An 18085-nucleotide genomic window follows, 5' to 3' on the forward strand; every position below is an offset into this window, starting at 1 on the left:
CTCCTTGAGAATGACTTACGATTATTTTCTAGCACTACTGCTCCCCTGGAACATATGATTAACTTCAAAAAGGCGATGCTACCAGCCTCCAATTCCAACTCCCAAACAAGGCCTTGTGGTGCTTCTTCCGATGACCCTGTGAGCTGTTGAAGGGTTTCTCATTTTAGACAGTGTGCTTGCTTATGTTCTGTGCTTTTATTCCAATATTTATTTAGATTTACAGTTTTTTCACTAATGACTGATGCCAAACACAAGGGCATCGTTATTAAATTCTGTGTAATCTTTATAGAAAATACAATTAAATAATGTTTCATTTTCCCAGCTATCAAAAGTCATCTACATTGTTGATCTTCAAGGGATCCGTTGAAAAAGGCCTAAGTCAGATATTAAGTGCTCATATGATAGGCAATGCCATTAAGACAGTTCAAGTACGCTTTTACGTAAAAACTCATACGATGCAGAACCATATAAGGTCATTTCTTAAATCAAGAAAATATTTTGCTTTACTATTTAATTGTGGTGCTTCTTACAGCTTTCAATATACATATACAGTGTATAAAAAATTGTTTTTTTAAAGATACTTTTGAATTTTCTCTCAAGTATATGCAATAAGCTTTCAATAATTCAGACTGCAGTTACAGTATATAAAAAATATTGATGATAGACCACTACTTTTATCTTATCTGTAGTTAAAAAAACTAAAATAAAGTTAAGAGTTCTTTTCTATTGAAATTAGAGTAAATTTTCAGGGCAAGTATATTAAACCATGAAATTAACACTTACCGTTCAGAATTTGTTAGTGAACAAACATAAAAAGTAACTGAACCATCAATTTGTGAAAAATATTGTCTGAATGCTCAGTTCACATTTTGCAGGATTAACCAATTAATACTACAGCCATCTTCTATTTTTAAAACAGAAGGACAATTATTTCCTCTGGGAACAGACAGCTCCAGGGTTAAATGGCACATTCAGAACTATCAATAATTTCCACTAATTGCATAGTAAGTAATTAGAAGCCCAATCAATTTTAAAATAAACTGAACTAAAACTTCAAAATACGTGTTATTTGAGAAATCAATGCATAATTAAAGTTTCAGTGACCAAAGATTCTAAACATCTCTGAAACTTTCTCATTGCAAGAAGATAAACAGTAGCTTTATGGAGCCTCAATAATAACAAAACTTAATCATTTGACCTCTACACTGTTGATCTGAAAATGATGTGATTAATAGTCAGCTGTCAGTTCCCATCTTAATTAATCCTAATAGACTATTGATGCACCACAACTGTTGGGCTTTATAATTAGTATTGCAATTTAGGCCGGATAATCTTGCCGGGCAACCCAATTACCCAAGAGACGATAGTGAGCTATGAGATGATAATTGTAAAATTATAATTTTTAAATAATGTCAAGCTTTAAAATTGCTAGGCGCAAGTGATGCATAAATATATTTAGGGTGAACAGAGAAGTGTGATTTGAGTTGCTGTAGATACCCCCATCTTTATGACTGATTGCCTCTATCAACGGCATATGAATTCGTCCAGTTGCTTGTGTTCATATTATGTGACCTGATTACTTCAGCTGTCACAATCTGTGAGAAAACTGCCACACTCTCTCTTTTGTTGTTCTGCTGGGCTCAAGCATTTCCATCTCTTTGTGTCTCGCGTTAATGGGGCGATTAATAAAATATATGTTAATAGGATCTTAATTGTTTTACAAAAGAGGCTTGACAAGACCGTGGGAGAAGAGCTCGTCAGTGATATGAGCTCTGTGGACATTCTGTCCTGTGCGGCCCAGAGCGCGGCGCTCGTGTTTTTTACAGGAAGGATTGTGCAGCACATTGGGGACTCGCTAGTCTTTAATTCACTGTGTCACTGTGCTCTCGCCTTACACAAAGAGAACAGCATCCCCAGCACGTTATGGCATTCATCCATTCATGCATTCATCCATTCATCCATCGTCAGGAAGCCACTTATTCCTGGGGAGGGTCGTGGCAGCCCAGAGCCTCTCCCAAAATCCAAGGGCTCAAGATGGGACTGGAGGGTCGAGAGGACGCCCATCTGTCACAGGGCGAGAAACACTGCTGAGGGTCGTCAGCAGCACATCCGCATACAGCTCTGCTCCTGTTGTCCTGGCATTTAAAAGTCCCGTTGAAGCTAACATACAGTATTACGTTAAACTGTGTTTCACTTGGCAAGCCGCAACGGATTTAGGAAGTCACATAGAAAATCGAAAAAGCGAAATGTAAATATCGAACAGCATGCATTTTCTACCAATTAGCTATTTATAACTCGTTTCATAAGGCTTGCTTAAAAAGCAAACGGCAGATGTCACATGCCTGAATCTTTTACGTGGGCAAGGAGTGAGAAAATAGATTTATTTTAATTTAGGCACAAGACTCCTGTCAACCGATATTTAAAATGCCCGCTAATCTAATTACAAAAATTATTCTCCTGCAGCATTTATAGAGAGAGATCATGATGTTTATCCTGCTGCATTGCTAGTCAACATCTGAGGATAATCCACATACTACTATTTATGAAAAGACTGTATGGACATAGCAGAAGACCCATCTCCATCCCATTTCAAAATAAGTGCCAACACATACAACTGCACAACAAACACTCCATCACTTTTGATTATTAATGTGAGGAAATACATGTCTATAGATTACTGTCCCTTATTCTTTTAGAAAATAATTAGTGGCAGTAATATTTATAAATGAGGTGTTTTCTAACAAATTAAAATAGATCTGTCCGATAGGCTGCTCCAAAATAACAGTTTCACAGGATTATCGTGAGAGAGTGGTTTCGGCAATGGTTTCGCTGGTGTGGCTCCGTGTGCTCCAGGGACTGTTTGTGCGAAATTTGCAGGGGAATGCCAAATGATTCGCTCAGAAGTGACCTGAGGGAGGCAGCAATGAACGAATATCAGCACAGCATTCCCTCACTGAGTGCATATTAAAAACCATTTACATAGCGAGATCTAATTACAGAGCTCTCTGAGAATGCATTTGATCTCAGATTTAAGAAGGGCTTGAAATATTATTTAGAAAGCATGCTATTCTTAGATGAGGGTGGGTTACAGATCAGAAAACTCTGTATACAAAACAGGCTCCTTTCGGTTATTTTGAAGTACAAATGAACAATCAGTTTCAGTGAAAGGGGAGTTCTTGGGGTCTTTTGAAAAATCCAGGTCAGGATTTTTCAACATGCGGTTTGTGCCTGGGAATACATCACATCTTTCCCCTAATCCCACTCACAGGGATGGGCTGTTGTCCTTCCTAGAATCCCACTCCAAATTCCAGGAACACTAACATTCCTGCAGCCTGAGTGAAAGTTAAAAAATTCTCATTGTGCTGTCATTAAGGGTAGTGCTTGAAAAAGTTGACATGGCATATCGAGAATCCTGCACACAGACTACTACTGCCTTCAGACATATCAGAAAAGTAGAATAGTGGGTTTAATACAGCATCTGTTGTTATATATACAGGTGTAAGTGTTACTACTTTACCAAATTTAGAGATGACAAGTTCCTCTAAATGGGTGTATGATCTTGGGAGTATGATTTGTTTAAAAACAGCAGTATTTTGATTTGATATTTGCATCCAAATGTATTGTTAATTATTTTTTAATCTTTGGCAAGTCTCAATCGCTAAACATTGTATCTCACTACATGGCCAGCTGACTACCTCATGACCAGATTGAAATCTGTTTTCATAATCTTAAAAAATATTGATATTTTGTTTACTTTGTAGCTGCTCTGAAAGTGGCTATTTTGTCTGAATAACTCAGAAAAACCCTTTTGGTAAAGGTGTTTTTGTAGTCATTTTTTGTTCTGTCCTTTAAAAGAGAATATAAAATATGTATATGTACAATTATAAAATATATACTGGTATGTTGTAGTATGAAATTACTTGAGATATGTAAAGGATGTACACTACAGTATTCTCCTAATAAACTGGAACATTAAAGACAAAAAATATTCAGAGTAAAAATGAATTAAAATGCCAATACCATCGCAAGATTTTCTGAACAGTTTTATTTGATAAAAGTGTAAACTAAAGGTAAACACATAAACTGAGAACAGGAATCTGAAAAAAACAATTAACATGTTGTTACCCTGGCTTATTTTCAAGAATAATTTTCAAAATCCTCAGATCAATTAGCTATTAGCAACCAAACGAGCTGGATGAGCCGAATGGATTGTTACCTATCTCTTATTTTAATCAAAATGTTTAAATGGACTTCAGAGTAATCACAATCCATGTTGTGTAAATGTATTGCATAGACATATATTCATGTTTGATTAATTTGTTTAGACACCTAGATTTTTTCAGATATGCAGATATCTGAAATCGTGCCTTCGGTAATTCTGTCTTCCAATTTTATTCAGAAATGACACTGACATATGTTATATGGGCTGTAATTTTTCATTTAGTGCTGCTTTTATGGTCAGAGACACATCTGAATTCTCTGCACATTTTTATACCTTCATACATATGCGTCTCCCTGTGTGTGTGCATCACGTTTTTCGAACATTATAACAATTTTCAACACTGCGCCGATCTCTGATTCCTGAATCTGCTGGGTGTTTTTTTCATTACATGAATGACCATTGAGTGTCTCTAACTTGCCCTTATTTCATATGACAAGATTAGAGCTTTCTGAAAATAACTGCCAGAAAGGTCTAGGCTTTTTATGTTCTTTGTCCCTCCACTCTCAGGAATGATATGTAATTGTAGTCATTCCATGAAGATTTTTTTTTGACCTTTACTGTATAATAACATATAAATTGACAGAGTGCAGATTGCCTGCCCAAACCTTCTTGCCTGCATTAAAATCATTTTGTAGGCAGCACTGTTTTATCAGACTATTTGGGAATTGTTTTGCAATGTCTCCTTACATACAATTAGACCTCCATCAGAAAGGGAATTTTACTTCTATGAAATTATGATTCAGTGCACAGGGACCCTTGTTCTGGCTTCAAAATTGATGCAAAATTGATGAAACTTCCAAGCGAAATTGCATTCTTTGATCTTCACAGTCTTGAAATAACATCGCCAAAAGCTACGATTTCTGTAAACTTCCTTTGCACGAAAGGACTCGGCCAGTGCTGCAGTATTGACACTGTGTGCCCATGAATGACATTAGGTCCACTTTGGAAAACAGACAAAATGGCTGGAAGAGAATGTACAAGTGGTTCTGAAAATTACCTTTTACAAGTAAACTTCAGTGAAAAATTACCTTCCTTCTGCGAGCTTACCTCAAAAATTACCTTCTTTTGTGTTTCCTTTTTTCACCTCCATTTTTTTTCCTTGATGATAAGCAATATAGTTTTAAGCCTGAAATGTCAAAAGGCCATGGAAAGAAATTGATGGAAAAATTTCAGGGCTCTGTATTGATATTTGCAGAAGCCTGTGGATTTTCTTTTTTGACACAGACCTTGTGTGCTGTGCCAGTGCTTTGAATTCTGTATTGCCAAAACAGCATGTTTCTGGGCTTAATGGCTTCACGGGGAAAGCTATGAAGGTGACTGGGTTATAGCTTTTTGAGGGTTCTGGTACCAGTCAGACACTGGTAAAGGGTACCTTCCTGAATTCCTTTAACTCAGTCTGAAGTTGCGTGCGTGTTAAACAATACAAGAGAGTTTGCTCGTGTCTCAGAGTCTTTTCTCTATGAGAAGGGTGCCTGGATCCCTAGCAGCAGTCATATTGTGCGGTAGATTGCTTATTTCCCTAGCTGAGCCAGCACTGCATCCTTCCCTAATTACTGCGTCCCCTGGATCACCAGGTTCTCCAAACAAATTACTGAAAGCTTCTGCAGTTTTGACCCAATAAATAAAAAACCCTGCCCAATTTCCTCTTGAGTTTACAGTTTTATTACAGGTAGGGTTCAGGCAACAATGCAGGAACTGGGTAGCCTGCTCTGAAGTGTGCATCGAAAGAAGACTACTCGCAGGTTAAAAGAAATGTGTTTATTGACTGCTGTTCTGCCAACAGGAAAACCACACAATCCTGTTGTCTTTAGGATTAAGGTGCTGTGTACAGTACAGTATGTAAATATCAGACCTGCAAGGATTACTGCTCATGACCCCGACAGAAATACACCCAAAAACAGAAACTAATTCCTGTCTCTTTGCCTCTCCCAATTTATTTTCTCAATATGCTTTCTTGGGGGCTCTGGCAGCAGATAGAATTTAGCTAGAATCAGTTCTGTGCCAGCGGTATTAAACCTTCCACAGACATGCTGCATGCAGAAAAACGTAAAAACCAATTTCACGTCTGCTGTTTCTATTGGTTTATTGTGTTTTCCCCTTTGTAACATTTCACCCTCAACACACTTGAACAATAAACGGCCTTAATCTGGGAAATTATTTTTCCCTCCTAACCCAGGGTATTTCAGATCTTTTAATGAGGAATCAGAGCACAGTTATAAAAAATCATGAGGCCTAATCACTACTGCAAAGCTGTTTTTGATGCTGGTACCCTAAGCAGATCATAAAAGTTAATCATTTTATATACGGGCCCTGAGAGCCCCAGACCTCTGAACTGTGACTCTCCTAAGGCCACACTTTTCAGATGCAGACATTGTTAGTTTTCTTTGGACATGGTGAGCAACAGAGCACCAGAAAAAATCCAATTATTACAAACTACCCAATTTGTTTTTGCTCCATCATTAGAATCCAAGATCAGACTCATGGATTACCAAGGTCTAATGACAACAGAAAAGTGGCAACAATATTAATTAAACTTTCTGACAATAGACCCAGTGAAGTTTTAGGTCAAAAGGCAACATAATCAGAGCTTCTCAGTTCTTAAGGTAATGTAAAGGCAAGGACAGAACTGAGGCAGGCTCGGATCTGAACTGCCCAGCTATCGTTACCAGGCTCTGGGCACTGACACAGCTGGATTGGCTCCACGACTATCGCTAATAGCACGGTCTGCTTTGAAGTGGGATCCCATTGTGATGCAATCAGTAGGGTTTTCACTTCTCTTTCAGCCAAAGGAGTACATTCCCCAGAAAAGACGCTGGACGCTGATCCACACCTTTGCGCGTCAACAGCCGTTGCAGTACTGACAAGCAAACCACTGCTTCACGGGATTGAAAAAAAAAGCATAACTGAAACAGATGTCTTATTTTTAGATGGAATAGAGAGTCTGCATGTTTTCCTTCTTCTTTAGCTCTTCAGGCAAAGGAAAACTACAAAACAAAGACAATTTTAATTAAAATCCACAGTCAGATCTGCGGTGTCTGCTAGGTTTGCTCTTTGCCTCAGGCAAGTCAAACTCCATATTTGGATTGTAATTTGATTTGTATTTTACATATACGGTATATCATGTCACATGATGCCTTGAAAAAGGAAAATTAACCCCATTGTGATTGCGTTGGTGTGCGTAGCTGTGTTATTGATGTGTGTGATCAAAGGGACCTGTGTGAGGGTCTTTGCACCCAATAAAAAATTCTAGGAATATTTCTTCAAAATTCAGAGACTCAAATGTATCCACCAAAACTCATCTAAAAAAAAAAACATCTGTTGCTCTAAAGGTTTGTAGGCTTCATCAAACTAATCTGTGTGGACAAGCACCAAACACAATCTATTCTGAATTTTCCATTTGTGAATTTGCAGGGGTAGGTGAAGTCTTTTGGCAATAATTAACTTGAAGGCATGCCTGTCTATATTAACACATATAATAAAATTTAACACGCACCTTTATGTCACACTGAAAGGAATCATATTGCGCTAAATCCACAACGCCCTCAGACATCGCATTCATTATTGCTTAATTAACCTGCTAATATCCACATTGTTAAGAATTCCATCTTATTAACCATTGGAGAGTTAGAGAGAATGCGTTTTGCATCCTGGGAATAGCTGGAAAGAGCTGGGCGAACCAGTCCGAATCGAGGTGCACCTTCTTCTGTGGCAGCTTGGCCAGAGAGGGCTGAGCCTCTGCTGTTGTCTGCTGGCCACTAGGCGTCATTTACAACTACAAGACAGACAGAGAGGCTCTGTACTGCTCTAATCATGTGCAGACATCAAATCCACCTGCTGTAGTACAAAGGCTGCAACTGTACAGGGAACGAGCTTCGTTAACAGTAATTGCTATCGAGAGCTATATTATTAATCCATAATTTCAGACACTCGAACAGCAAATCTTCAGCAATATAGTAAGAAGAGTAATCTGTTAACAACCACTCTGTGTGTTTGAAGATTAATGACCTTCCGCCCCAACAAATGTTTTTAATCAGTTTCCTTTGAGACTAAATTATCTTTAACATCTACATATTTATATATCTGCACAAATCAGAACAATGTTAAAAAATACCATTGTGGCCATATTACAGTTGGGTTTTGAGATATATTGAGATATATATTACTTTATACATAATTTAAATACAAATAAGAACTTGCAACCATTACTGTGTTTTAATGTGAAAACACACAAAATATAAAATGTGTAACTACTTACATACTAGTGATATTTTAAAACAAGGAGATCTTCTCTGTCATTATTCAATTAGCCTCTACATCGTGTGAATTAGTGTCAAAGTAAGCTGGCCTATCAGTTTATTCTGCTTCGACAGAGAAAGGAAGCTGTCGAGGGTCTTTGATTCTGGAATACTGATGACTGGAACTGCCTTTGGAATCTGCTGCGCGTTTCTCTAAAATAAAAATTTTACAATTATTGCCTGGCACCATGGCAGCTCTGTGACGAAGGGAGATTTCAAAGAGCATCAGAAACACTGTTCCTTATGTACAAAACTCACAGAATTTTTCAAATCAAAAACACACAATCTAAAATATAAAGTTCTAAGCAAAAAAAAAAAATTCATTTGGACAGGTGCTCAACTGTAACAGCTTTTTATTTATTTAAAAGCCTCACAGGCAAATGCCATTGTATTTTAAAACTTAAACTCAAGACTAAAGGCCTGATATGTGCCACAGAGCAGGAGCAGGCTAAAGATTCATCTGACACCCTTGTCTGGTTATGTCCTGAGACTACATGGGCAGAAATCTGGTCAAACACAGTGGAGATGGAAAAGCAGGTCACAGCCTGAAGAAGTGATTGCTAACAGTGCACTCGGGTCTCTCCCACTAGACACAGCTATTGGAGCATTAAACTCTCTAGACACACACTGATGACACAGACAAGTGATTTTACGTGTTATGTTGGGATGTAACTGCTCTGAAGGAGCACTGCTGATCATGCGTTCCATTAGGATCTTCAAGTTGAATTAAGGTGCTCTGAGCAGACATTAACATGTGCATCTCCTGTAGTTAAATGTTGGAATAAAAATGAGGTCTTGATTTTCATTAGCCATTTGCAACAGCATTACGTTCTCCACTACAGATCTAAATAAGTAATCAGACAGACCTTCACAAGGTGCATGATCTTTTTCCAATAGCATTGAATGAATGGCACTGCCTGGATAGGTCATGTACATCACAAGCATCGCAAGTACATTACTGCACAAGAAATAATGACAATGGATGCGTTCTGGCTCAATGTTCAATGGGAATCCACTCAGCCAGAAAATGCAGAAATCTGAATAAAAGCAGAAAGCGCACGTCTTGTCAACAGACAACAGGGCCTTGAATCATAGCACATAAAAATCAAATTGAGTTAGATATTTACTAATTCATAAGTCATTAGTAATATATGTCTCATACAAGGGCTTCTGACAAAAGAGCAGACGTGTGGACAGAATTAACATTTTAGCCTGACTAAATTTTAAAGGGGAGAGTAAAGCATAACTCAGAAAAGCCTTAAAAATGCTGAGAGCAGAATCATTTTATGGAACATTAGTTACCTGTTCAGATAAACTTAAGTATGTTCTAAGATGACATGAAAGCCCATCCCAGATCAGACTGCAGCATGTACATAATCTGTTTCTCTCATACTAAATTGCAGCTTCTCTTCCATCTTGCTCGTGAGTCCCCTGTTATAATCGAGGAATAGAAAACCGCTTACAATTGTGTTGAAATCCCAGATTTAAAACTCTTCAAATATTCAGTCAGATACATATATATATATATTCAAAACACATGGGTAATTAAATTCCCTTTAGGACGTAATGTGGCACATTCAAATGTCCAGATATTCTGAATATACCTTCAGTTTATTCCCTTTGCTCCCATGTTTAATAACTAGCCTTAAAAAAATCCAAAAAACTACATTAAAATGGCAAAAAGAACACACTTAAAAAATAATATATACATTTGTGCATTCTATCTGTGCTGTGCCTTACTTACTTACTACTTTATACACAGTATTGATCAGTTAGTTTCGCTCAGCAGTTTAATAAGTAATGATCCCCCTTTTTCAATCGCCCCAGCTGAATTTTTCAAATGAAGACAGTTGCTGGTGCTGTTTTCCGTGTGGTCCTCCAGTGTTGAGTCCTGGCACAGGAGTGCTGCATCAGTATGTAGCTCCTGTCTGCTGGTGGGACCGAGGGAACACAAGATCAGCCCCGGAGAACCCGCTGGGTGGTGGTCGCCATCGGGAGGAAGCCATGCGGTCCTCACGCGGTGCTCACACGGGCCCGGGCCTCCTGAGACTCACTGGCGAATCGGCTGTGTCGCAAGAGTGTGCCTAGTCAGATTACGGCACTGTCCTGCGTGATGTCAAGTTACCATTATTTCTGAGATGAGTGTGGACGAAGGAAACTTCGCTGGAGTGTTGGCATCTCCTCAGGAGCTCTTCTGACAAAGTCTGAACCCTTCCATGGGTCTAGTTCCTAGAAACAGACTGTGATAACCTGAAGCCTATACCCTGCATCAGTGGAGGTGTGTTACCAATGCATGCCAAAGGGATATTAGTGAGAATATCAGCTGACTGCGACTGAGCACTTCTTCTTTACCGCCTCCAGCCCAGAGGAGCTGTGTAAAAGGGCTCGACATGAATGAACCGACATGAATTCTGCATGCATTCGTTGGGAGTTCAGAGAAAGTGCTCTGGAAATCTGAGGAAGGATTCCTGATATACTGAAATCTGCCACGTTTATACATTGTTTTCTCTCCACAAGTTTGGTGTTTGCTGTAGTATTGCAGACAAAGTGTGGCTATCTGTCTTTCGACACTGAAATAAGCTGCTTCGTGCAAAATTAACAAAACTATCGTAAGGAATAATAATCTGCACAATAAATTCACTGAGGTACAAGTGGCTGAAGGGTGCAGAATTTGGCTCGTGATGGGTCCCTCATTGCTGTACCTCAGGGACAACCTCCACTGATACCAGCAATTATCACCCTCACTGATCACTGACCAGACTCATTGATCACTGATCACACTCACTGATCACTGACCGGACTCAACGGTAAGATGGAAGTGAAGCTACAATTTCATATGAGAGACACAAATTATTTACATGTCTGATCTGCGTTAGGCCTTTCTTGTCTCCTTACAACATATTTAAGTTTATTTCAACAACTTCTGTAACTACAATATCATAAAACTGCTCTCAGCTGCTCCTGCTCCTACTCTCAGAATTTTTAAGGTTTGTCTGAGTTATGCCTTACTCCCCTCTTTTAAATTCAGTTTAAGCTTGTGGTAATACCTAAGAACTGAAGAGTTCCTAATTGAATGCACAGATGGTATGAAGACAGAACTAACCTGCCATGAGGTTTTGTTTCTCCCTGACCGGAAGCCCTGGTCGCACCACTGGCCGCTGAACTGAATGACAGGAAATGAGCCACTCGGGGGGCCGAGCAGCCAGAACCCAGGTCCCCTTGTGGAGGTGGAGACGCCAAAGCTGAGGAGACCCCAGAGGGGGCAGTGTTCCCCTTGCGCAACCACTCCTGTGACACCATTAACACGCACTTCGCCAATCCCATTAATTATTTGCTCCAACACAGTTCTGCTGTTTATTTTTTAACTAGAGTGGGGAGGCTGGGTAATTGAATGGCGATTAGGAGACACTAAGCTGCCCTGTAGGGACAGTGCAAGCAGGGGAGTATGAAGCATGAAAAACCACACAAATCCATAAATAAATGAGAAGCTCCTGGACCTGTTCCGAGGGTGCCAGACTCTGAATTCTACTTCTTTCATCTGCTCCACTGCAGTATCGGGGACATGTCAAACTCTGAGTCCCCTCGTGCACTGACGGCTGGGGGGGGGCTCACGGCAGGCAGAGCTTTCCTAAAGTCTGCAAAAAAACCCCGAAAACTGAGCGAGTCACTGCCCTGTTCGGCACAAGATCCTGCAGCACAAATAAAGATGCAGGAACACAGAGAGGTTTGTGCCAGATTATGAGAAGGTTTTTAAGTGACAAGACAGCATGACCAAGAAAAAGTTTTTTTTTTGGGGGGGGGACTTTTTTAATCAAATCTGAGCATATTTAAAAGTGGTGCATCAAACATGACTTCAGCCCAGTTTGTATTATTGTAAATCTTAAAATAATTCCAAACCTCTTCTAACTGAAAGAAGAGGTCTGGAATTACTCTCCGCCTCTGTGCCGGCCTTGTGCTGTGTTTTGTGGAGACGGAGCAGCCGAGGGCTCTCCAGTCGGGATCGTGCTGCGCTCTCTCTCAGCGAGTGCTGTCTGTACAGAGGAGATCGCACACGAGCAGGTGAGAACCGCTGTGGCCCCCGCCTGGGTAGTGCGCCTCACCTGGGGACTTCAGAGACTTTTCCTGCATCTTTGTTTTCAAGCTCCTCACAGCTTAACTTTGAGGAGACTTTTGCAACAGATATTTTTTGCTGGAACAGCTGGAAAACAGGGCACATGCACCCCTGAAATCAGAAGTCTGTACACAGAGACGTCCCACACTAGGTGCAGCTGGGCTTTGAATCACACACCTCCCAGCAAAATAACTGGACAGACCAGCTGCTGGTGTTTGATGCTTAAAATTTTGGTATTTGTAGGGGGAAAAACCCAGCCGAGCTCCATATTCAGACGTTACACAGGTTTTTAAACTATTGACTGTACTGAAGAAGCAGACTTCAAAGGCCTCTCTGACCTGTTTGTTGAGGAGCCTCAAACCAAGTTTTCTCCAGTACTTTATGTTTCATTATTAATATGTTTTTTTTAAAGTTTCTCTCTGACCCAGTACATTAAATAAAACATTGTATGGTTCATGAAAGATTATGAAAGAGTAGTGCGCAACCAGCAGGAGGTGTGAACTCAGCACAATTCATTCTGGGGTATAATGTCAGTGCCGGCACCCCCACGCCCTGCAGGCATATTGGCGGAACTACCAATGGATGCTAAGCTTTTTCCGACAAAGCTTCGAAGATAAAGTTTTTTCCTTTTATCCTCCTGCAAATCAATTCAGGGCCTTACAGCAAAATCCCATAAAATAACTTCAAACACCGCTACTTACTCCGAAAATTTGTATTATGGCTATATCTCTTTGAAGTTTTATGACTGAAGTTTGGAGAAAAATGATTTAAGTGTTATCTGCTAAGACATCTGAGTGTCAGCATTTCACCTTTGTTATTCTTGACATATAAGCCCGTACCTTTCCTGTGTTTGGTTTCTGATTGCTCTTAACCACCCAAGTCTGGCAGTAAATACAAATGCTGCTTGTTAAGTTAATGGGTGCAGTAAATTTGAGCTATCTGCTAAGAAGGCCTAGTGGCATTCAGCACGTGGCTGCTAAAATATTAATGTTAACTATGAGCCTAACAGCAGTGTTTCCAATATCAGCTCAGTATACAGGTATAAAATACCTCATAAAATACAGGTTATGTGTTTGTACTCAGTTGTGACAGTACTGTGGGTCTCCAGGCAGGTATGAACCAGATAAGCAGCAGCTGACTTTTACTGTATGGAGGTGATACAAAGCGTCTATTCCTGTTCCTTCTTTCATTAGTTACTCTGGAGCAAGTGTAATGTTTCTCTTTTTGGGACTAACTATAGCCAAAACCACATATTTTGTGTGTCGGTAACCGCAGACGCTGGTTCTGTGGAACGGATTGCACGATACCTCGAGAGGGGGGAGACATGATGACCCGCAGAACGAAATAATCTAAAGACACAACCGCCTCGCGGCTCCGTCTCACCGCCGGATTGTCAGAAAACAAAATCAAGAGCAGGAACATCCACCTGGTCCATGTGACGGTTATATTAATTAACCTGCATAAACCATGTTGTAAGAACTCAGCATTAGTGCATTAGCGTTTAATTACCAAAGAATAGCACTCGTTCCATCAGTAATCCTGTTGTCGGGATCACTAATCTTCACAACTATCATCTAATGATGAAGGTCTCTTAAGCTTCCCTTCACATCTCAGCTCTGGCTTTGTAGTGAGTGAAGTGCCTTCCCTGTGATTGGGGCACCCTACTGCTCTTCATCCCGGAGACAAAAGGCTGGTGAAATTATCCAGGGCTCACTCCTCAATAGCAAAACTCCACTTCTGTTTGTCTCACTCCAACAACAAACACACCCTGCCAGCACAGAGCCGCCCCAGGGTCAGCACAGACCCTCCATCTCCGGCGCACCGCCTCGCCCCACCAGCACAGCCTTTTTATTTGCTCACGTTGAATTAAATATGGCAAGTTTCAGATCAAACACAACCTGCTTTCAGCCAGGTTTATATAACTCCTTACCGCCCCTCTCACCTCATGGCCACACACACACACACGTCTGCAAACATGCCGCTACACACAAACACACAGGTCCTCACAGTCCAGTTTCAGTTAATACACTAGACTTATCTTTGTATGTTTTCCCCTTGTTTGTCAAATACTTTATGCATTCCTGGAGAGCAAGTTGGGGTATGTGAAAAGACAAATTACTAATACAAGAAATTGTATATGACCAATAAAATGATCTCTAATGCTTCTTATGGTTTGTATCACACTTTAACCTCTCTGTATGCTTTACCCAGACTTTCAGTCTATTTTCCTACACTGTACTCTGCTTTAACTACAGTATTCTATGGTCAGCTTTCACAACACTCTTTAAATCACTTTAATTGCATATTAATCTGATTTAAAAATAAGACAACAGCTAATTTGGGCTGAAAGATCTTTCAATTAAGGGATAAATCAAAATATACAGACTGTTTTTTAACTAATTATCATAGCAAAAGCTGGAAATCTACTTTATATCAACAACATAGTAAAAGTGCATCTACATTATAGAAGTTAATCAATTCTGAGGGTGACAGGTTAAACATATAAGAACAATGGAACAATTTAAACAAGAATATTACAATAATCTGCATGTAAAAATGTAATGTTTAATGCACTGGTAGACTTAATCCAAAACAAAAAGTAAAAAGAATAACTGGTATCACGAGAGACTGGTTCTCATCACCACAGAGACTTCAGAGTTTAGCCCTGAGGTATTGATGAGTTAACCTCCTCTGTTTTTGTGGAGTATGCAGGAAGCCAGAGTGTCCAGCTCATCGTGTTAGCTCTGTCCTTGCTCTGCACAGAGGTCTGCCCATAGAAATGAAGCAGAAAATTAGCCTGATTTCACTAACAAGGTAACGGGGTTATCGGCATGAAATACCACCAGCTGTTGCAGTCATTAAAGCATACAGTTCAAAAAGGGAGATTTGTTCATTCCTGGGAAAAACCACAGTCACACTGTGCCTAAAAATGCTCTCCGTCAGCCAAGAGAAATCCGTTGTCACACAGTGATGAGAGCTCTCCCGAAACCTCACAGAAGTGCACTGATGCTTCCCCAATCTTGTGTGCAGAGCTAACGCGAGAAAAATCTATCACTGGAGCAGGAACGTGCACAACTCCCTCTCTATTGAAAGTCACCAACGTATCCTAAAGAACGGGCAGGGGAGCATCAGAAAGGCTCCACTGAGGGACGAGAACATAAGACAGCCCTGTGCTCCGCCTGGCACGCCATCGCCGAGTAATCATATTCTCCTGTCAGCGGAGCAGGGTCAGGCAGGCTGCCCATCGCCATGTCTGACTGCGGCTGGGCAGGCTGGCGGCTCTCCAAATTAGCTGCTACAGTTAATTGACCAGAAGGGTTACTCCCGACAAAACAGCCCAGTTTAAACTCCGCGGACACGGTGTGCGTCTGCAACTGTGACGATGAAATTCCTGGAAGGCTGAGGGAGCAGCAGTCATGGCAGAAGCTCAAGTCGAGGCGTCAGTGGTGGCGGTCAGCGTCGCTCAGCACGCAGAACCAGCTGTGACACCAGCGACAGCTCGGGATGAGCCTGCCAGCCTCCCCCGTGCAGGACAGTACGCCACTGCGCCCAAGAGCTGCAAGTGTCCATTTCCCAATTGACAGGCATTAGCTGAAAAGTTTGTGGGGAAAAAAACAACTAAACCAAATCTGTTTGTTTCAGCTTCTGCGCTGAAACAGCGCTAGGAAGGACATTGCACTCCTTCAGAGAGGACAAGCAGTGCACTCCGTCCACTGGAACAAGAGTTTCACCGTCTCTCCAGTAAGCCAGTGGTTCCCAGTCCTGGTGACTCACACACCGGCTGGTTTTTATTCCAGCGCACCTTCAACAGAGAACTGATGCCTTGTTTGATTGAAATAGCTGCTGCGATGGAACATTTGCATTTTGTTTCTAGTCACAAGTTTGGGATTTTATTTCACTTACGCACTACAACGGTGAAAGCTCCAGCTTGTCTAAGAGCTGGGCACAAACCAGTCAATTTCAATCTGTTATTGCCAAGTCAGTGAAGGGTTCGATGGTGTAATTGAGGTCTCGGCTAGACCAAAAGCCAGCAGGCCCAGGATTGGGAAACACTACAGCGAGGAGATGCTGACCTGAAGCTTTGCAGAGGGAATTTTCTTGTAAGCATACAGTATGAACACAAATTAATGTTCAGACTTGGTATGGAGCGCGCATATTTTGATTCAAAGTTAAATTCAGTTAAATGTAGTTTTCCCCAGGGTTGCCAGAAATGTTATTAACAGCTCATGCATTAGCCTTTGATTTGAAGTTATATGTGTTTACAGATTCAGCCCAACAGATATTAATAAATTGGACAATATAAGTACAGGGGCTCCCTTGTTCACGATAAATGCCATCCCAATGTCCTGTCCAGCCACACAATGAAGTGTAAACTCGTCATTGTGGGCTAAAAGTCTTATTAAACAAAAATATCCCATCTGTTGACAGAAGATTTAGTAGCCGAGTAACATAATTAACCTCCTCAGTCTGTTACTGGAATGAACTAACCTTTTTTGGCTAAAGGACTTACAAAAAACCATGTTGGACATAAATATATTTATTGTAATTTTAAAGCTTAGACAAAGAATTTATTTTGAGAGCTGCAACAGTTCCGACAGTATTATTGGAGTACTAGTGAGATCTTCTTAGGAGCCATTCAATTCTCCAAAAGGCTTATATGCATTGTACCTCAAAGAATTACTAGATGGTACATTTTACAGAAACATGATTAAGGATTTAGCACATGAATACTGCTGCAAATTTTGCAGAGCATTGCAGCAATTATGAATGCATTGTTTAAATGTCCAAATACTAAATTAATAATATTAATTGGAAACATCCATGGAAAAATATTTTTTACATTTTTGTCTTTAAATTAGAGGATATTCTTCCCAAAGTCATTTTTTAAAATATGCCTTCATTTGCAATTTTGTATGCACAAAATTAAATTTAGGTAAATTTAACAACAGTTATCTGGGCTTGCAAATGTTTGGGACAAATAGTGATAATAACTGCCAGTTTGTCTGAAATAAGACTTCCAGCAGTGCCTTACACTGAAATTACTTTAAACACTATAAAGGTCACCCATGTTTTGCAGGATTAGGCAAAGAAAACTAAATGTGATATTTAACAACTTTCCATTCGGTTAACTGTCAGTTGTATAGGATGCTGAGTGTTACATATTTAGATTATTTTGCTGTGAAACATTGAACATCTGCTCAGACTTGATTATCATTTCACTTTTGTTTGAAATAAAAGTAGTTCTGTACATACTGTAACCACACCATTCCTACTAATGGCAGTGTGTTTATGCCACAAACATTACAAGATCTCTTGTTAATTTTCCTTTAACTTAAATGTTTAATTGTAGTTTGCCTGCTTTAAGTGTATTTTTAAAAAGACACAGAACTAATTAACTCCTCTGTGTAGCCGGTAAAGCGGGAGTTAGCCGGGATAATCCTGGAGAAACCCAGATTT

This window comes from Atractosteus spatula, chromosome 11 (assembly GCF_055471065.1).
Source record: "Atractosteus spatula isolate fAtrSpa1 chromosome 11, fAtrSpa1.hap1, whole genome shotgun sequence".
Classification (NCBI taxonomy): domain Eukaryota; kingdom Metazoa; phylum Chordata; class Actinopteri; order Semionotiformes; family Lepisosteidae; genus Atractosteus; species Atractosteus spatula.